General features: G+C 37.5%; 1 long non-coding RNA gene across 1 annotated transcript in view; it reads right to left on the minus strand.

The window, feature by feature from the left end:
* The window catches only part of LOC138157157 (uncharacterized), a 50,547-nt gene that overhangs the window by 2,348 nt on the left and 25,004 nt on the right, over positions 1–23,195 (minus strand). The window lies entirely within an intron of this gene.

Genomic DNA, 23,195 nt, shown 5'->3' on the forward strand with positions numbered 1-23,195 from the left:
TATGCCAACTCAGTAAAAATTTTTATTCTAATACAAGCCTGCACAACATACGAGGCAGCTGTCACATGACCCACAGCAACCAAACATCATCAGCATATCTCTAGTCTAACCTATCTGAGGCTTGAAGAAATTTACAAGTTGTGCAGATCTGGTCTAATATATGATTAAAACAATGGAAAATGTTTCATATTCCATTGACAAACATTACTTTTTGGTTATGTGACATATAATATAGCTCTTAGACAGTTGACATGCCATCAAAATTTTAGTAAGATGATTTAATGCTTTATTTTGAAAAACATAACTGAAAAACCTATGCCTGAATTTAACTAAGATTAATATCTAACCTGTTCATATGTGGTGCTTTAAGATTGACAAAGGTAATAGGTTTAGCTTATCATAGACCAATGTGTCCAATCTATTGTTATGTTTGCATTTTATTCTGAACATGTTTGACATATTAGAAATTTCTCATTTCTATAGGTGCTAGACCATAGTCACATGGGCAGCATTTCTTCTCCCATCTTCTCTTTGGTAAGTGGCAATAACATTCTCACAGGAATAAGGAAGGATACACTGTTAATAGGCTCCCTGGGGTTTGGCTTCTTGCTATTGCATTTTCGGTGATTACATCATGGTTTAGGCAAATTCAAATAGCATTGTTTATTCCCAAATGCAAGGCACAGCAAATGTTCCTCAGTGTATCCATTCTTAACCCTGCCTTTTTATTCTTTAAAGAGAAAATGCTTCTACATACTATCTTGGCAGAAAATGGGGTAAAAATCAGGGTACTTCTAGCCATTTTTACCATTGGTATAGCAAAATCTACAAGGTTTTAGATTATCCTCATGCAATACTGGCTACTTTGAGGCACTTGGGCTTTCTTCTCCAGCCTCAGTTTTCATTGTCTCATTCCTATTTCTGAGAAGAATGCAACTGACAAATTTCTCAATTCAACTCTCTATTTGGGGTCTCATATTTCCTTTTCTTTTTTTTTTTTGTTTGGTTTTGTTTGTTTGTTTTTGCCATTTGGAGGGCAATTGGGGTTAAGTGATTTGCCCAAGGTCACACGGCTATTAAGTGTTAAGTGTCTGAGGTCGGGTTTGAACTCAGGTCCTCTGACTCCAGGGCCAGTGCTCTGTTCACTGTGCCACCTAGCCGCCCCTCGTATTTCCTTTTCACCCAGGCACATGCCTATTCTCAATCTTCCCCTTAAGACTTTTACTTTTTGCTATGTGGAGCTCTTGGCTTCCTTCTGACAACACTAACAGGCCAACCATACTAAGGAAGAGAAGGAGAAAAACAAAGGAGAGAAACTGAAATATATAATATTTTTATATATAATAAAAGAAATGCCTGAAATATATAATACAAGAAATGGCAGTAGAAGGCAGAACAGAAGGGGAATGTGAGCCCAGGCAAGTCACAATTTCTCTGCACTTTAATTTCTTCATCTATAAAATAAGAGTGTTGAACTCTTCCAGATTTAAATCAAGAATCCTTAGATCCTATGAGTGGATTTAAAAGCTTTGCTCTTAAATGTGTGTGAAAAAATGTGAAAAGCAGGAGTGAATGGTTACACAAGAGGAATACTTGAGAGAAATGCTATGAGACACCACCAGTACACAGTATGGTTACCTTAGGGATTGACCAGAGCCATTGTTAGCAGCCTCTAGACCTCTGAGATTTCTTATGGAGTCCTAACAGGGTAACCTAACCCTATCAAGAATGTTGTCCAGAACAAACTTTATCATCAGTTTATCAAATTTGTGTTTTAATGGAAATGTTTTTTGCTATAGGGCCAGGATCTTGGCTTATTATAATCTAATATCAGACTTTCTGAACTATAGAAAAGACTGATTTGGAAGTTTTCAAATTGAACAAATTTAATTTAAACTAAATTAATTTATTAGCTTGCAATAGTTACATTCCTTAAAATGGGACTTAAAAAAAAAAGGTAATTTGAAAGAGATCCAATGGCATTAGCTAGAGTTGTTTTTTAAAAAATCCATACTTTGGCATTTCACCAGGCTCTGAGTGTACCTTCTGTATTTATTTCATTTTAGGTCCTCCAGACACTAAGTATAAAAACAACAACTATAACCCAGTGTATATTTCTATAAGAATATGAATAGATTACATAGTGACTTCAGAAGTACCATCTCACTTAAGCCTCACAATAACACCCTGTGGAGGAAGGCAGGGTGATTATCATCTATACTCTATAGATTAGGAAATTGAGGACAGCATTCTTTGCTGACCCATTGTAATGGGAATGCAAATTTGGAAGATCTTCCCTGCCCCTAGGCTAAAGTGCACCTGAAGCCTGGGGTGGGAGGCTTGTTTTTCAGTAGATACTTCTTGATTGGCCAGTGAGTCAATAAGGTTGTTACATTCTCTGAGCCAGGAGAAGGCTATATAAGCCCTGATGTGTAGCTTTGTTTTGGGGGCTCACTTTGAGAAGTGTTCTGTGATTTGATCTGTATTCTGGGAAGCCGTTGTCCAGGCCCCCCCCCCCTTTGAAAACCCAGATGTTGATTGGGTATGGATGTAATGATTGGACAGTTTGAAATCTGTCTACTTGATCTGTTTCTGTCTTGATAATTCTGCCTGTATGCTTTGAAGTTCGGGGAGCTGACCTTTTTCCCCTGAACAAGGTAAACGATATATGTCTGACTGATTAAAGTAAGCTTGTTAACCCATTTTGAGTTGCTTTCCTTTATCAAAGCAGATCCAAGAACCTGTATGGGCAGCAAACCCTGAGGATGTGCTTGGGGTGCTTGCTGCTACACCCATATGATGGCATATCCTTGGGTTTAGTCCTGGGCCCTCTTTTCTCTCTATACTCTCCCCTTTAATGATCTTACCTATTACTTTTGATTTGACTCTCATCTCTTAGTATATTATTCCCAAATGTGCATGTCCAGTCCTAATTAATCACCTGAACTCTAGTCCCACATCTCTAAGTTGTCTGTTGGGTATCTCCATTTGAATATCCCACTGGTATCTCAAACTCAACATGTTCAAAAACGAACACATTTTCTTTCCCTCTGAGCCCACTCCTCCCTCTGTTTTTGAGTAGAATGCCACCATACTTCCAGAGACCCAGGTCTTACATCAGCATTGTCTTTGACTCTTTGCTCTCCCTCATCCCATGTATACAATCATTTGCTAAATCTGGTCAGTTCTACCATTACAACATCTCTTGAATCTGTTTCTTTCTCTACCCTCCCATGACCACCACCCTATGGTGAGCCTTTTATTACCTTTAGCCTGGATTACTATAATACTTCCTACTGGACCTGCCTCCAATTATTCCCTTCTCCAATCCAAGCTGCCCAGAGCTGCTGTAGCAGCAATCGCACTGGAATACGCAGGATGGCTGCTAGCACAGGTTCTTAGATCTGCTTTACTAGGAAAAATAGCTCTTTAAAGGGTAAACAATCTTTTTTAATTACATTCACTAGTTCAGGGAAAAAGTCAACTCCCTGAACTTCAAAGAAAATACAAACAGAGAAAATACAAGCAGAGAAATAAAGACCAACAGACAGGGTTCTGACTGTCTGAATCAACTATGCACTTTACATACATCCCTGGATTGAGAGAGCCTTTACATCTGAGCAGTCAGGGAGCTCTGAACATACTGCCACTCAAAATCTCAACCAGAGAATCATAAGATCCTTCTAATAAGCAAGCCCCCAAAGCAAAATACCAACTCAGAGTATATATATATATACATCTCAGAGCCAGAAGGCATCACAACCCTTGTGACTTAATGCCTAATTAGAAATTAGAAAAAGATGAGAAAGCCTTCCTACAAGCAAGCCTCCCCTAAGCTAGCTTCCCTTAATGGACTCCATGTGAAACCTATAGGGAAGATCTTAAATCCCATTAACTTTACAGCTGCCAAACCTAAAGAACAGACTGACCATGTGATTGTCCTCCCTAAGAAGCTTCAGTGGTTCCTGATAGCCTCCAGGATAAAGTACAAACTCTTTTGTTTGGTATTTAAAGGCCTTTACAACCTGCCCACACTCTATGTTCCACCCCCCAAGATATTCCAGTCAAGCCTTCCAATTGCTGTTCCCCATAGACAGCATTGCTGCCTCTGGGTCCTTGTACAAACTGTTACATGCCTAGAACATTTCCCTTCTCACCATCACCTCTTAGAATCTAATCCCTATCTCTATTAGAGTCTTAGCTTAACTGATACCTCCTGTACAGGGTGATATTTTTTACTGACCATTCTAGTTGTTAGCACTCCTCATTCACTCCTAAAATTATTTTGGATTTACTATATCTACATCACCTCATAAAATGGCAGCAGGTAAGACCAGTTTAAAGAAAACCTGGCAAGGGAACCAACTAATAAATCATTCAAAGGGCATTTAAAGATTTAAAACGGGTGGTAAGAAGAAAAAGATCTGCAAAGATTTTTTTTATAATAAACTTTTTTTTTGTTTGCCATCAAGGACAGTAAAGCCACCAAACCTAGACTCTAACATTATAGTCCTGAATGCACATATAGAGATATAAATAGTAGTAAAAGAAAACAAACACAGGAAAAGCAGCTGAATTTGACCAAGTATACTTTAGAGGACAGCTGGGCTGGAGGTGACACAAATGTGAGAGCATCAACTTCATGAGGTATCTGAAGGAAGGGAAGACACCAAAGATACAGACAAAAAGTTGTAAACTTGATTAATATTGAAAAAGATGACCAAAGGAACATCAAGCTTTCCCTCCTTACCTATACCTCTTTCATCAAGAATTAGCTCAAAGCTCACCTTCTGAAAAAGGTTTCTCCCAGTCCCCTCAACTAATAATGCCTTCTCATAGCATTGTCTCCCATTTACACTGTATATATCTTCCATGTACATAGTTGTTTATATACTATGTCCCCCATTAAAATGAGATCCTCAAGAGAAGGGACAATTTGCTTTTACTTTTTTTTTTGCCCATCTTTGTCTCTAGTCCTCATAAAAATGGCTAGTACATAGTGAAAGTTTAAATGTTTATCAATTTATTGGTTGAACTTGTTGGAAAACATTAACAAGAGCTGCACAGGATGGTAGGCATGGATGGGCTGTGATGTGCGATGTTGGAGGAATATCTAAGTCCATGAGAACAACAGAAAATATGAGAATTTCAGTATATTTTACACACATTTATCTGTGTACATGTTCTTTCCTATCAGAATGAGAAAAGTTCCTTGAATGCAAGGGCTGTTTCATTTTTATCTTCATCTTCCTCAAACCTAGCACAATGCCTGGTACATAGTAGGTACAGGAGAAACTGTGTAACCATCTATGGTGATGAGGGGAGCACAAAAGACTGCCACCCTGGGGTATCCTTCCTCTTTTTGGTTTCTCCTTATCCTCTTCCTTGGTCCATCCAGGATAGGCTGAGGGTTCCCACTATCACAAGGGACATGCTATCTCCTCTTCCCCTTTTCACTGATTTCCTAGATGGGGCCATTCAAGACTGATCTGGATTGCTTGACAGCTTCTATAACTTAGATGAGATGGGAGTTACCAAGTCTGTTCTTTCTTATAACATGGAGGACCACCAGGACTTGCTACCTGCCCAACTCTACAACCTGCTGACTCCCAGCACTGTCATCTGATATATTGACATAGCCTAAGGATCTCTAGGTCTTGCTATCGATCCTGCTGCTTAACCCTCAGGATTTCCAGGCCTTTCCAAGCCCCCTGTAGATAAACTTTCTTTTATGTGTTTTCTCCCTCCCTTTTATGTGTGAACTACTTGGATGCAATGACCGACTCTCTCACTTTCTTTTGTATCCCCAGCCCATAAAATAGAACTTGACATATGTAAGCTCTTGATAAATTCTTTTTTTAATTCATTCCTTTACTTAATAAGTATTTTTTAAATTATTTGCAGTGATTTGCTCAGGTAGGAGAGAACTAGACCCCAATTCCCCTTACTCCCAGGCCAATCCCAGCACTGCTAAACTTCATATTTAAAGCTCTGTATTGTTCATGTATTTTTTTTTAATGGGAAGATCTTTCCCATCCATTAACAGGCCCATATGACCTGCCTGAGTCACATGGAAGCCTGAGTCATAGGGAGTCTGTGGTGGGAGGAGCTTGCTGAGTGGGTGGAGTAGGAAGGGTGGAGGAGAGCCCAGAGGAAGATGGTCTGAGCAGTTAGAGCTGAGGAAGAGAGAGGAAGCAGGCAATGAGCTGTGAGTGTTCTTTTGTGGGAAGACCCTAGCAGGGGGAAGGCATGGGGATGGCACTATTATTGTGTACAGATATCTTTGTTGCTATGATAGATTTGGCTTTCTGGTGTTGGTATTCGACTTTCTGGTGTTTGAATAAATGTTTTGATTCTGTCTTCCATGTGAAGAGTGTTATATCTTTTGATTCAAACCTGGGAATGCACCGGCATATTCATAGCAGTTGCTGTGGGTATCATATTGGTGAAATAAGCTATGATCTATTTATGATCTTATACTCAAGACAATATATATTGTCCAACCAACATAATTGTTAAAAAATATAATTTCACATTTATCCAAAGTCTATAAACTCTATGGGAGATCATGTCATCATTAAAACCAAGGACATCTCTACAGTAACAATATTTTAAGAGGATATGCAGTTTAATTTATTCAGGCTCTATAATGACACTAAGTCACTTCATATTTAAAAGAGGAAAACGAAGGGGAATATGGAAGCTAGAAGAAGAAAAGAGGTTAGCAAATTGCAAAGAGGGTTAAATGATTTACTTTTAACACATAAACTTCAGTTTGTAAATGGTAATCCAAAGCACAAGGTATTTAAATAATATCTAATGAACAACAACAACTGAAAAAGAATCAAGGTCTGTATATAGTAATCAGTAGGCTATGATTTCTCACCCTGGAATAAAAAAGAAACATAGAGAAGTTTTAGGTCAATGGCAAAGCCTGTTTGCCTGGCTGGGAAATACAAACCCTAATTAATGTGTTGCAGTTCTAAATTAGAGGCTGCCAAAAAGAAACTCGGCTGCAATAGATTCACCTTAGCTGCGGAGAAGCAATGCATCCCTCCTGATATATTAACATAATTAAATGGATAACTGTTCACTAACATGTTCACCATCACCACTGGCCAGAAGCAAAATACCAAAACACTCATCTAGTCCTTTGAATTTGCTTTCTTTATAACAGCTTATAGGAAATGTGCCAAGAGGACCCTTTCATTTAGACAATTACACTGAAGCATCTGGTTCATACCACTGTGAAGATGCAAGTGAATGGACCTTTTTATTTTAAAACAGACATATCTTTCAAATACATTTTCAATGTATACAACCCTGAAGCCTTCGCTACAGAAAGCCCTACTTTGAAGGTTATGTTTGGACATGGCTTTTCTCTCGGGAAAGAATGAGGACCTAGGGAAGAAGGGGAGAATGGGTTAAAAAAAATGGAACAAGATGGAGACAGAAACACTAGGTCATTTTTTTTAAGTATTCACATTTTTGCAGCCAAACAACTACAGTAAACCATCATGTCTAAAAAATGTAGGGAAATCAGTGAGAAGTTCGTTTTGTATTGAAATATCCTTCTGTTATTTTAATGATCTGATCTAAAATGAAGTGGCAGGGTCCCGCATAACCCTTGGCTTGATGTCAGCAATAAGTTCAGTCCAGTCAATCACTGACATGATGGAAACACTGAGCTGCCACTCACCAGCAGGGGGCACTACAGTGGCTTCTTTCTCTAGGCAATACCATTCAAAGTCTGACGATATTTTTTAAAAAGCACATTTCAAGAGACTGGAAAGAAATCTGTCATCATTTTAGACACATAACTATCCTGCCATGAAACTACTATGGCATCTTTTTCATATGTGCCTCAGTTACCTATATATGATATACACCCTTTATACCTGGGTCTATCCTCCAACCTCAAAAATGGATCAAATTTTTTGTCATCAGTATGAAAAGTAAAAGCCTCCGTCTGAATTCGTTCAATGAACATTATAACTTCATAAACTCAAGTCTGACATTGTTTCAGTAAGCATTCATTAGTCGTCATTCGCCTACACTGATAATTCTAGTGAATCACTTCCAAGATCCAACAAGAATTTACTAAATTCCTAGTATAGGGAAGGTACCATGTTAGGCGGACAAAAATAAAAATGAAACTGTTCCTGTCCTCAAAGTGTTCATACTCTACTGGTATGGGAAAACACTTAGAAAAATCAGTAAATACAAGATATATGCAATGTAATGGTAGGAGTGGGGAAGAGGTCAAGTCAACAAACATTTATTAAGGACCCTCAACATGCCAGGCAATGTGCTAAGCTCTGGAGATACAAAGAAAGGTAGAAAGTCTTTTCTCTCAAAGATCTCATAGTCTAATGGGGGAGACAACATGAAAATAATTAGGCAGAAACAAGATATATACAGAATAAAGTGTAGATAACCAACAGGAGGGATGGGCTTTAAGACAAATGAAGAAACTTTTTTTAGAAAGTGGGATTTCGTCTGGGACTCATACAAAGCCAGGAAAACCAGGAAACAGAGATGAGGAGGAAGAGAATTGTTGCCATAGGAGATGGCTAGTGAAAATGCCTGGGGTTTAGAGATAGAGTGTCTTGTGAGAGAAACAGCAAAGATCACCTGATCACTGAGTTAGTGGGAGGAAGTAATGTATAAGAAGACTGAAGATGTAGGAGGGGGACCTTAAAAGTCAAATAGGATTTCATGTTGGATACTGAAGGTTTACTGAATGAGGGAGGAATGGAGAGAGGGAAGGGATAGAAGAAGATTAATTTGACAGTTGTGTAGAGAATAGAGTAAGGAGAAACTAAAGGCAGGGAGACCTATCATCAGGCTAATGCAACAGCCCAGACATGAGATGATGGGGGCCTGCACCAAGGTGGGGGCAGTATCAGCCAAGAGAAGGGGGCATATGCAGGAGATGTTATCATAGGTAAAACTGTCAGGACCCAGCAACATATATTAGGGAACAAACAGTGCAAGATCAGAAAAGACTTCACAAAGGCAGCACTTGAGCTTAGCCTTAAAGATTATTCCAGACATGGGGAAAATCTTATGTAAAGGCACAAAAGGAGACAGAGTGTTCTATAAGAGAATTAAAAAGTTGCCTGATTTAGTGGGACCTTTCATGACCTCTGCTTCTATAGACAACCACTTGGCTTTGCTCTCAATTACTTCAAATCATAACTTGGCCAATTCACAACCTTCATTTTCAAGGCAGCTATCCAAATATTGCTATTTAAAACATATTCAAGAATATCCGTGATCTGACCTGACATTCCAACTTAGTGAATGTCATGTTTTTTGGTTTTAGGATAGCTATCAGCTGTCATAAGTCTGACCTCACTACTGTTTTTATGTTCAATTCAATTAAATAAAAATTAATTAAGCATTTGTTTTCTGTTTAAGGCATTACACTAAGTAGTGGGAAAAGAAAGATGTCACTTAATATGAACCCATATTTTTAAAAGTACAATTTATTTGAAAATCAGTATTTACAAAAAAGCACCAAGCACTTTCAATAATAATCCCATAAAATAATCAGAGTGCCAATAAACTTCCTAATTATTAGGGCTCTCCAAAAATGGAATGGACTTCCTCAGGAGGTAGTGGGTTCTTAAAGTAGAAGTTAGATGTCACAAATGTTACAGAGGAACTGCTGCTCAGGTACAGGGTAGACTAGATAGCCTTTAAGGCATTTTCAAACTCTGAAAAGAAGCCAGAGAGGGGGCATCATGGTACAATGGAAAGACTATGGAATCAGAGAAACTGGGTTCAAATCCTCTCTCTGATGAGTCACTTTAACCTTCCTGCAGTTTCTTCATCTATAAAATGAAAGGGTTGGATCAGATGGTCTCTGAGGTCCATTTCAATTCTAGTTCTATGATCCTACATTTACCAGATGATTCTATGAATATACTTCCTCTCCTCTCACACTTGCTTAAAAAAACCACACACACACCCATAGAATCATAGAAGAGCTCTAGAAGGAAATTCAGTGATCATATAATCCAATACCATTGTTTAACAGATGAGGGAACTGAGGCACAAAAAGGGAATTAATTGTAATGTATTTCAAAGACATAATGGAAAAACAAGGATGTAGATTGTATTTAACAGCAAGTATTTAATGGATTACTGTTGCTGTCTGAAGAGACTGATTATTTATTAACCATTGCCTGAAGTAAAAATTAATTTATGAAAAATTGAACATTTTGTTCTAACATTGAAATCGTAACTATTTTAGCTTATCACATAAATGAAGTAAAATAAAACATTTAATATGATATATGTATATGTTTATATGTGTATATATTATATACACACACTAAAGAAATAAGTCCATTAAAGTTCTGTCCTCTGAAGAAATATTGGGTTATTGAAAGCTCTAACTATAGACCACAAGTTCCAGCAGGTTGTATCCAGCTGAAAAGACTTCAAGTGAAAGATTAGTAGCTTAGCTACGTTCAGAAAAACTTATCACCAGTTGGCTGTAAAGGGGTGGACTTTTTCGAACAGAGCACCTCTCAAGGACCACTGACTTAAACGTATAAGTATTTTGAGACTGTGTCAGTGGAGGAAGTACTCTTCCCAAAGACATCCTAAATCGTTAATTTATTTAAGATGTGTTGAGAGGCTAATGAAGACAGAGGAATAGGAGGAAGCAGTCCAGTCCAGCTCGTCCAATGACAGTCCTGTGTTTCAGAGGCAGCTCTAATAACAGCAGCACTGTCAGTTCAAGTTTGATGTTGATACCAAAGGAGGCACTTGTGAGTCATTGAACAATCAACAAAAGGAATTTTTTTTTTTTTTTTTTTGCTTTTTGGAGGGCAATTGGGGGTTGTGACTTGCCCAAAGTCACACGGCTATTGTGTCAAGCATCAGGGCTGGTGCTCTATTCACTGCACCACCTAGTCGCCTCAACAAAAGGAGTTTTAATATGCCATAACACAGTAAAGGATATGCAACAAGGCTACAGAATTGCTTAGCTTTTCTGGACACAGTTCCCATCGTCTTCATGGGGAAATGTCTTCTCATCAGAACAGGATATGGTAAAGAACTCACAAGGTCTTCAAAAATCCACCAAGGTCCAAGGGTCCGAGAATACTAAGGGTTGGGACTTTTTTACGTCCTTAGATGTCTAGGAAGCTACATTAGGGAAACCAGAGCCAGTCACTTTGTCTTCTAAAGCCTCTCCATGCTGTGGGTGGGAAGAAAGAAGCTGCGTCAGAACACTAGTCCTATCACACTAAGAAAACTCTGGACAGAGTAGTGATTGGAAAATTGAAGGAAGAATTATAGTGGGTCAAGTTTCCAGTCCAAGATCACAAATCTGACTTACAGGAAAGTGGCCAGGGAAGGAGCTGTGGAACAAGACTGGGCCAGGATCAGAGACTCAGTTCCCAGAGCCCTGAGCTATGCCAGCAGCAAGGGAAAGCTCAGAGCTAATTTTGTACTTAGCTCCAAGCCCAGGATTACAGGGTGGGATCTCTGAGAGGGAGCAAGAACAAGGACACAGCATCAAGAGCCCTGAGACAAGGATTATCCAAAATAGATTGTAATCACTGATCCAGTACAGGCACACAGGACAGTGATGGGGTGATGGGGTGGGAAGCTCCCAGAGGGTCCAGGAGCACATATTCAGTCCCCAGAGTTCCCAGTTTGGACAGTAAAAGTGGGTTGCTCAGAGGAAGCTACGGAAAGAATTCGACTTTTTAAAAAAAAGATAAAGTGTTATTATTATGAAGCCAGGAATGTCCAATATGCAAACCCAGAAGATAACTCCAAACCATCTTAACATGGCTTGTCCCTAAGATCAGTTAAAAATCCTAGAATTGTGCAAAAACTAAAAACTGAGTTTAAAATTATATTATAAATAAAAAGAGACCAGTAGAGGAAGAAATTGGAAAAGAAATAAGAGCTATGAAAGAAAGACTTAGAAAGAAAATTTATCACATGAGATACAAAACCTTACTTAAGTAAGAGACTCTTAAATTTAGAAAGTCAAAAGATTGAAAAATAGAAAAAAGTGAGGTATATTTCATATTTTTAAAAAGAACCACAAAATTAAAATGTAAACATAAGCAAACAATGGGAAAGATTTACAAAGATGAAGTGTTTGCATTCTAATGGAGCATTCCCCTAAGAACAGTAAATGTCAGCAGGAGTCACAAAGGGAATCAAATAAGATACAGGGCCTGGGAGTAAATTTTGTTATGTTTTAGTGATCTTAAAAGAAGAAAAGAAAGGGAGGAGGGAAATGAAGCACTGTGGAAGAAAGGGGAGGAAGAGGGGAAATGTCTCACGTAATTGGGGTGGGGGGGAGGGAAAGCAGGACAAGCAGAAAATTATAAGAATGAAAAGGGGCAGGCATCTTAAGTCAAATTTTGAACTGATGTAGAATGAAATGAGAAGAATCAAGAGAACAATTTATACTATAACAACAATACTGTAAAAGCAAACATCTTTGAAAGACTTAAAACACTCTGATCAATATAATAATGAACCTTTGATTCCTGAGGACTGATGATTCAAAATGCTGCTCATCTCCTGAAAGAGAGGTGATTAACTAGACATTTTCAGAGTGAGACACACATTTGGACATATCCAATATAGGGATTTGTTTTGACTATATGTTGGGGTTGGAGGGCTTTAGTTTTCTTTTTCTTTTTTCCAGTGCAGCAGGGGGAAATGGGAAGAAGAAAGGTAGAGGCTTGTTCATTGAAAAAAAAAATCCCAATAAAATGTATTAGAAAAAAAAGTCACCTGATGATAGTAGATTGCTATACATCTTATAATACTATGATCTCAAGTGAATTAAAATTATGGATAACCAATATGTATGATGGATATAATTAGGCTATAGAATGTTACTGATAAGCAAAGTGACATAGGAGAAATCACGGAGAACATACATTGCTGAAAAAGAAGGTAGACTAAACAACATATGGAAAAAAGACAAAAGACAGAAAGTCCAAAGGGTACACCGGTATCCTGGTAACTTAAAAGATACAAAAGGAAGGATTCCATCTTGGTGAGTGGATTGTCTACAGCAGAGTATATGAGAACATATGGACAAGAATCAGAATAGTAAGAAATTGAAGGAAGGTTTTGATCTACATTGGTTCAGGAAGCCGTAAAATCACAAATCTATTTAAGTACCAAAGTAGTGAAAAAATTAATAATAAATGTAAAAGTAAAACCTGACAAGTGTGGGATAGATTAACTGATACTTTACTATAGAACAAATGAATATTTCCCCTTGCACCCCTTGGTTACCCTTTTTGACTCTCAAAGCTGAATTACGGAGTCCTGCTGACAAATAATTTAAAAATCATATTAAATAAAATTTTGTCTTTGAAAGCTACAGCAGATGCCATGTAAATCTTTGCAGCAAAGTCTGCCAAAAAGCTACTTAGCAAATGTAAACTGGAAGAATACTGAAGGGAAATGAGATGGAAAATATAGGGAACAGAGTGTTCTACTTTGTTTTAACTAACAGATCATTATTTGCTGAATAAATCATAACAGCAGGAATTAAAAAAGGATATTATCCTCTATAATTATAACTACAGACAAATAGAATAATAGAAATAATGGGGAAGGAATTTAAATTTCATAACTAGTAAAAAGATTCTTAACTCAGAGTCTGTGAACACATTTTTCTAAATATTTTGATAATTCTATTTCACTATAATTGGTTTCCTTTGCAATATATTTTGTTGTATGTATTTTAATTATTCTGAGAAGGGGTTCACAGGCTTCACCAGATTGTAAAAGGTGCCACACAAAAAAAGGATAAGAACTCTTGAACTGATAATAACAACAGCAACAACAATAGCTAGCATAAAGTTTTGTAGATGTTGACTCTTTTGATTCCCATTGCGACCCTGTGTAATAGATGCTATTATTTTACAGATGAGAAAACTAAGTCTTGGTGCTGGTAAGTGACTTGCCTGGTGTCACAGAGCTAGTAAGTGTCTGACACAGGAATCAACTCAGGTCTTCCTAACTCCAGTTCCTATACTCTATTCACTTTGCCACCCAAGGGCTTAATATGTCAACTTCATATGTCATCAGATACCCTCTTCCTACAAAATACACTTATTTTTTATAATAAGCATTTACTAAACATCTGAATGTACAAGATTGTATCACCCTGATCTGCATTTCTAGATTTGTCTATACCATTTTTATGCTGCTTAACATAAGACCTTGTAGAACAAGACAGTAATTTGTGGACATATCTTCCATCCTAGACCATATGTCCCTTAAGGTCAGAGGTAACTTTGAATTCATCTTTGCCTCTTCCATGACTGTTAGTATAAGGCCTTGAACATAGGAGGATGGCTATATTTGTTGAAGGAATGAATTATACACACTACTGCCATAACATCATTATCACCAACTCTCATGGCTCCAAATTACGTACCCCTCTGTTTCTCTAAAACCAACCCTAACTTTAAGGCACAGCTCAAATACCAACTCCTCCATTAAGACTTTCCAGCCTATGTTGGTATACATGGTTTTCCCCTTCTCTAAAGTGTGTACTATGCAACTCAGGAATTAATTGTACACTTTCCTATATTTTCCTCTAGTTGTTTTATATTTAACCTTGTCTCCTAAACTAGAATATGAAATCCATGAGTGCATGCCCTAGACCCTTTTAGTCCTTTTATATCCTTGGTAGGGCCTAGATTGGGGTTAGACCATATATAATATATGTATCTTACGTAGACATGAGTACATATGTGTGTATACATATGTGTGCATGTATATACATACATATATATGTGAAAGCTTTTATCTCTCTGCCTCTATATCTGTTCCTATCCCTATTTCTGTCTTTGGTTCTCTATCTCTCTATCTATTCTGGGTCTTTGGGTATCCCTCTTTCTTCCAGGCTATAAGTGCATTTGATTACATGTTGTATATGATGTCACATCATATATAATATACTATATTTCTATTTATATATTACATAGAAAATATAAATATATGACATGGCATATATCATATACAAGCATATACAAGTATGCACATATATAGATATACTTTACATACTTTAAATTTATATATGATCCACTAGGAAGCAGGTACTCATTAAGTATCTACTGAACTAACCTGGTTTAAATTGTTTTTCCTGCCTATTCCTTATATATAAACTAATGGAATAAGTTGTGTCCTAAAACTACACACATATATATACATATGTATATATGTGTATATATACATACATATATATATATATATATATATCGCATACATACAACAAGAACCCTAATGAGGTAACAATTCAATGAACTAACAGCAGTGAAGGCTCATCTCTAACCTGTAACAACATCCATACAGCACATCAGACTCTGTCAGAGCTCCATAAGCTGACCATGGGCTTGCAACAGAACTAAACTCTGCTTTGTGTTTAGTTGTGCACAGGAAAAACAAAAGGCAAATGCCTGCATCGGCTGGAAGAGCAACCTGGCAGCACTCTGTGCTGTGATTGAGCTCAAAGAAAACCGAGGAACAGAGAGACATGGGGCAGCTCTCATATGAATGGCTGTGTCACTACATTAAGCTTGAGGGAAAGAACCCGACCTCCAGCTGGTCCTAGCTCCATTTTCTCATAAGTCAGTAAGTACAGAGACTAAGGCCTACAAAACCTGAATTTCCCAGCATAGCACCAGACTGAGACAATTTTAAGGTCCAAGCTCCTAGGGAAATGGTAATCAAGGGGGAAGAATCAGAAAGTGAGTGACAGAGGGAACAAGATAAAAAAGACGGAAATTTCCAAAGATCACAAGAAAACTCAGTTAAAGACTTTGAACATAAATAGAAAATAAATAGATTAAACCAATAGAAAAAATATCAGTATAGAAGAAAGCATGGTCTTCAGATAAGGTTAAAGAGTTCAAACATTGAGGAATATGTATATTAATACAAAGGATATTAATCAACATCTGATGAGGCAGAGTACTCAATGGATTCCCAAGACAGCATGGAATAACAGCAGGAGATAGACAAATAGTTTAAAAGAGAAATAAAAATTGTGAAAGCAAAATTTATGGCCTACACAATCAAGAAAAGAAAAACTTGAATCTGTGTTGGCAAAACTCACCAGAAGAAACTAGACAGAGAATAACTCCTTGGAAATGCAGATATGTGGAAGTGAAGGACAATCTAGAAAAAGAAAAGTAAAAAGTGATAATATTAAGAGGAAACATGATCTCCAAACAAATACTGATCTCAAAGACAGGATGCATAGAGACAACTTAAGGATTATATGCCTCCTAGAAGAACACAAGTCCAAAAACCTGAATACCATAATGCAAGAAATGATGCAAGAAAACTACCCAGAATTTCTGAACATATAAAACAAAGTGCCAATTGAAAAAAATCTACCCCCCCACACAAACCCTACACTGCAAATTTCAAGACATGTAGTGGCTAAATTTAATATGTTATGGCAATGAGGTGGGGAAATGGCCATGGAGAAAGTAAGGTTACCAATGAACTGCACAATCAGGGACACAGGAAAATTCCCATGATAGGGCAATATTCTCTCTATTACCTGGTGGAACTAGCATTTCTAAGAATGAAGTATAATGGAAAAAGAGGACTAGGGGGCAAGATCTACAAAGCAATAACAAGAAGAGGGAATCCAAACTAAGCACCTTAGGAACTTTAATTCCATAAATAATACAGAGACTAAAAAAGGACTAAATTAGTATAAGGGCCATGAATCAAAGAATAAAAGTCTAGAACAGAAAGAAAGGGAAGGAAAATAATGAAGAGGAAGGAAAGACATTTTTTTTTTTAGAAAAAGGCACAGAAAATGAAAATTTTAAAACTAACAAAACAGGGGCGGCTAGGTGGCACAGTGAATACAGCACCAGCCCTGGAGTCAGGAGGACCCAAGTTCAAAATCTGGCCTCAGACACTTAACACAAAACTACTAGGTGACCTTGGGCAAGTCACTTAACCCCAAGCCCCCTCCAAAAAAAAGGGCAAAAAAAAAAAACCTAACAAGTTGAAGGGGAAGAGAGGATGAGTCTTGAAGATAGAGGGTAAGAGAGAATAAGGCTTTGTCTTAAGTGAAAGGGGAAAAAATAGAGGAAAAACTAAATTACTAGATAAAAAAAATTTAATAAGTTCAGTGAAACTCAAAACTAGGGAAAGGGCTATTGGAGAAGTGGGAGAGGAGGAGAGGAAGGGGAAAGTTTGAGGATAGAAATAGGGTTACCTTAAAGTAAATTAAATTAAAATAACTTAAGAAACAAAGTTTATGGAGGGAAAAGGGGAAAAAATTTTCATGTGGGAAAAAAAATGTTATTAGAATTTATGTTCCCTGGACATAGTCTCCTTATACATCAACAAGCCAAGTTTATCCAGGGGCTGTTTCTCTATTCCTTGATTTCTTAGCCTTCTATTCCAGAGCCCAATCATTTCCAGATAAAGAAGCTGTTTTCACATAGGAGATTTATTGTACCTATCCAATTTCCCTAATTAGATTGTAGGGTCTCTGAGGATAAGTAGCATCCATTTTTCATCTTTTATTGCTAGTACCTAACACAATGCCCTGTATTCAGCGGGTGCTTAATAATAGTTTGCTTAATTGAATTGCATTGGTCTGAAACAGAGGCACAACATTATCATTTAGAAAAACTAATAGTCACATCTTTCCATTTTCCTCAACTTTGGGGAAAAAAAAATCTATATTCACATATGATTTTATCTGACTTATGTGAATTCATAAATCACTAAAGATGGACATAATTTTCTTGTTAATAAAACTACACAAAGCACAAACGTTTATCTGCTTCTAGATATCAAAAAAAATAAGCATTTATTAAGTGCTTACTATCTTCCAGGCAGTATGTGCAATGTTGAGGATCCAAAACCAGGCAAAAGTACAAAAACAATTCTTACCCTCAAGGACTCTATATTTTAATAAGGGATACAGTATGAAAGTAAATAGCTATGTACAAGATACATAAAGATTATTAGAAAAATAATTGTAAAGGGGACAGCTCAAGTGGCTATGGAGAGCAGCAAGCCCTCCTGCAGAATAAAGTCAGTAGGACAGGGTCTAGAAGGAAGCCAGGAGAGTCAAAAGGAGGAGGTGAAGAGGGAAATCTTCCCAAGCATGAGGGACAGTTAGTGCAAAGACACAGGGATAGAGGATGTGTCAGAAACAGTAAGTCACAACTGCCTGATCATAAAGTACACGCACGGGAATAAAGTGTGAGAAGATCAAAAAGGTAAGAATACTATAGGTTTAAAGAACCTCAAAAGCCAACCAGGCTTAAAGGGCACTCTAAAAGCTTGCACTATATACCTGCTCATATGGGCAAAAGGTCATTTAAGAATTGGGAGAATTGCATCTTTTCTAGTTCCTGAGTTATGAGACTAAAAATCTACTGCTTAGGTCCTCCCCATGTTTTCCTGAATAACACATAAAAAGTTAAAAATCAAATTACATAAAAGATGAAGTTTTAACAAACATACAAACCATAAACAAAAAGGAAGTCATTATAGACTTAGCTTAAATCATGAAAAATTTGGGAATACAAAATTAAAGACCACATTGATAGATAGGATATGAAAGCACAAAATCCTAACCCCTGCATGTTTTTGCATAGTTCCATTTCTAGCTTTGCTGATTACCAAAGTATTTGTATGTAAACATAAACCATCTCCTATATAATCAACTACTTTCAGCCTGACCAATATATTCTCAACTGGAACAATCCAGTATTTGTGGCACAACAATTGCTTCCATGGTGATGAATTTTAATGTTTCAAACACAGAATTTTAACATTACTTAATGAATGGGACAATTAGGGAAAAAAAAGATTCTGTTTACAAATCCCATAGCAATCAGTAAGGAAGGGAAAAGAAATATTGAAACAATAAAATGAGACATTGCCTTAGCAACATTCATAGACATGTTTCTAATGGTCTTGTCTAATAGTTACCCCTTTATCTTTGACCATAGTTTTGATCTACTCTTTCTCATTTACAATCCTTTCCTATCCATGGTTTTTAAGTTAATGAAGCAATAGGGTCCAATGTAGAGGGTGGTGGGCATGGAGTCAGGAAGACCTGGGTTTGAATCCCACCACAGACACTACCTGTGAGACCCTCAGCAAATCATGTGACCTTTCTGGGCCTCAGTTTTCTCTTTTGCAAAATAAGAGAGATTGACTTGATGGTCCTCTAAGATCTCATCCATCTCTCAAGCTATGATCCTGTGATATGTAAGGTCTTTGTCATTTAGGAATACATTTTTTTACAATATGGTCAGGGCATAGACATTTTGTTTGCTTTATTTGCACTATTCCAAACTGCTTTCCAAAATGGTTGTACTGTTTCATAGCTCCACCAACAACGCATAGATATATCTTCCCATAAACCCTTTTCCCATAAGTACAATGTATTAGTCATACATAGCAAGTCAGGGAGTCTTATACTGAAGCCTGGAGAGGCTCTGATCTACAACAATAGAGGAAATCTCCATACTGAGGGATTTCAGTGAAAGAAACATTTTTAAGTACCTATTTGTTCCAAATCACTAATAATAAGAATAATAAATTTAAATCAAAACAACCCTGAGATTTTACCTCACACCCAGAAAACTGGCAAAAATTACAAAAGACAGGAATAGTCAATGTTGGACAGGTTATGAGAAGATGGACACACTGACATAGTGTTGGTGGAGTATGAATCAGTACAATCACTTTGGAAAGCAATTTGGTATAGCACAAATAAAGCAAGTAAAGTGTTCATAATCTTTGATCCAGAGATTCCACTGTCAGTAAGTCAATAAGAATTTATTAAGCACCTACTGTATGCTAAGTTGCATGCTAAGTACTGGGGACACAAAAAGAGACAAAAGACAATCCTACCCTCAAGGAGCTCACAATCTAATGGGGGAGACCACAAACAAACAAATGTGTATAAACAAGCTATGTATGCAATGAATTAAGAGAAGGAAGGCACTGGAATTAAGAGAGGCTGGGGAAGGGTTTCTGCAAAAGATGAGGTTTTAGTTAGGACTTTGAGTCAGGGAAACCAGTAGGCAGAGATGAGGAGGGAGAGCATTCTAAGCATTACAGCCAGAGAAAATATCTGCAGCTAAGAAAATGGAGTATGGTCTTTGAAGTACTCCAAAGAGGCCAGTGTCACTGGATCTAAGCCTAAGTGGTGTGGAGTAAGGTATAAGAAAACTGGAGAGGGGTAGGTTATGAAAACTTGGAATTCCAAACAGAGCATCTTGTATTTGATCCTAGAGGCAAGAGGAACCAATGGAATCAGAGGGGGGGGGCAGTGCAGGTGACATTATCAGACCTGTGCTTTAGGAAAATCATTTCAGTGGCTGAATGGAGGAAGAATTGTTGAGGCTGGCCAAGCCACCAGCAGGCTATTACAACAGTCCAAACACCAGAGGATAAGAGCCTATTCCAGAATGGTGAAGTGTCAGAGGCAAGAAGGAGGTGCGTTGGAGAGATGCTGCAAAGATAAAATAGACAGACCTCAAGAACAGACTGGATATAGGGAGTGAAAGACAGTGAGGAGCCAAGAACGACACCTACCTAAGTTGTGAACTTGAGGGAGGGACCGGGAGGTTGGTGATGGCCTCAACAGTAACAGAAAAGGTAGGAGGAGAGAAGGGCTTGGGAGTAAGATAAATTGCTTCTGTTTTGGACATTTTTAAGTAGGCATCGTAAGCATATTTAATATGTTAATTCATCTTAAACATGAATTTAAGATGTCTATTGGAATCTAGTTTAAGATGTCTGAAAAGTAGTTGGAGATGTGAGGTTGGAGGTCAGTAGAGAGGTTGGGATAGTATGGGTAGATTTGAGAATCAACAGCATAAAGATCAGATTTAAAACTGTGGGAGCTGGGGCGGCCAGGTAGCACAGCGAGTAAGAGCACCGGCTCCAGTGTTGAGAAGACCTGGAGATCCAATCCCGGGCTCAGACACTTAGCACCCACCCAGAAACACCTGGCCGTGTAACCTTGAGCAAGTTACTTAACCCCAATTGCTTAGGGGCGGCCAGGTGGCTCAGCGAGTAAGAGCACCGGCTCCAGTGTCGGGATGACCTGGATCAAATCCCGGGCTCAGATACTCAGCACCACACCCAGAAATAACTGGCCGTGTAACCTTGAGCAAGTTACTTAACCCTGATTGCTTTTAAAAAAAAAAAAACCTGTGGGAGCTGATGAAATAACCAAGAGAAATAATCTAGAAGGAGAAGAGGGTCTAGGAGAGCATCTTATGGGACACCCATAGCAAGAAGGTGTGATGTTTGAGGATCCAGCAAAGGAAACTGAGAAGGAACAGTCAGATAGGTAGAAGAACCAGATGAGAATAGTAAGCAAAAAACCTAGAAAGAAGAGAATATCAAGGAGGAAAGAGTGATCAACAGTGTCAAAGACTGAAGAGAGGTCACTCCTAACGCATATACAAAAGGACGTGGCAGCACTTTTTCATGGTAGCAAAAAACAAGAAACAAAGTAAATGACCATCAACTGGGGAATCGCTAAACAAATTGTACGTGAATTGAATATTACTGTGCTGTAAGAAACAGCAAATATGAATACAGAGAATTGCAAAAAGATGCAAGAAGTGATACAGGTAAAATAACTAGACCTAAGAAAACAGTATACACAATGATGACAACAATGTAAATAGAAAGAACAATCACAAAACAATTAAAAGTGAATTGTTTCAAATTACAAAGAACAAGCATGGCTCCAAAGAAGAGATATGAGAAGACATCACCCCCTTTTCCTTTGCAGAGGTAAGGATGTCCACAAGTGTGGAAAACTGAGCATATATTTTCAGATTAAAAATTTTTTATGTATTGATTGATTTTTCTGATTGTTTTCTCTTATTATTATTTTTGTTTTTTAAAAAAATATATTCCTTTTTATAAAAATGGCTCTCTGGGAGAAGTAAGGAGGGATACTGGGAAAAAAATGTAAGATGTAAAAAATGTCAATAAGCATTTATTTTTCTAAAAATACCTACTAAATTCAAAGTATTATGATAGGCACTGTGTTTACTAAACTGTTACTGCCTCCAAGGAGTTTAATTGCTGGATATTAATGGTACACAAATAAATATGATAAAGGCAAAGGAGATATCCTCACAATGGACTGCAAGAAAATCTGAGGGGGAGATCACTGGAAATAAAAAGGAAAACAAGAAGGAAAAGGTGGCATCTAAGTAGGTAATTTAAAAGAAGAAAAGAATTTCATTGGGTCATAGGCGCATAGTTTTAAAATTGTAAGAGACCTTAGGATACATCTAGTCCAATCCCCATTTACAGTAGGGACTAACCTACTTTCCTTGGGTCACACAAATTACTATCAAATCCAGCATCCTTTCTGCTGCACAGTACTACATCATTTCAGTGGAAATGGGGGGAAATTGTATTCCAAGCATATTTGATTGACTATATATATGCATACAGGTAGAAAACTACAGATGAGATCAGGCAACAGCTAGTAGTAAGCCTAGTTTGGCATATAAAGCAATATAGGGGATTCCCCTGGGTAAATACAGGGAATAAAAGAAAATAGTATGAAGCATGCCTGCAAAATTAGATAAGAGGATCGTGGAAGTTCTTTGCTTCTATGTAAACACTGCTAAATGAAGCTGAAGAAAATCACAAAACTGTACTTACTAGGTCTACTATACATTTATGTTACATCCTCTCAACTGGGCTCTCACTGCGGGAAGGCAATTCTTTTACACTTCCCTAACTGATTGACTCTCTCAGCAGCTTTTCCAAATCTTTTCATTTCTCCTTATACTTCACACTGCAACCTCTGCCCTCTGTCTCTTAGATAAAAAAGGCTACCTTATATTTTACTGAAAAAAAATTAAATCCACTTGCAAAAAGTTCACTCTTCTCCCCTTCTCTTCACCTCACATTACTTAGATAATTTCCACTGAGATTGCTTTCAAGTTTTCAGATAGATAGATAGACAGACAGACAAACAGAGGGGAAGAAAGGGAGGAAGGATGAAGGGAGGGAGGGAAAGGAGAGAGAGAGATTATATATATATATACATATATAATATAAACATATATATATCTTTACACATATACATGTATTATATACATAGTTATTTACATGTTGTCTCCCCCATTAGATCATAAACTCCT

Source organism: Petaurus breviceps, unplaced genomic scaffold, assembly GCF_028583685.1.
Source record: "Petaurus breviceps papuanus isolate PSGF00001 unplaced genomic scaffold, PetGlider_PUasm1.0 171, whole genome shotgun sequence".
Classification (NCBI taxonomy): domain Eukaryota; kingdom Metazoa; phylum Chordata; class Mammalia; order Diprotodontia; family Petauridae; genus Petaurus; species Petaurus breviceps.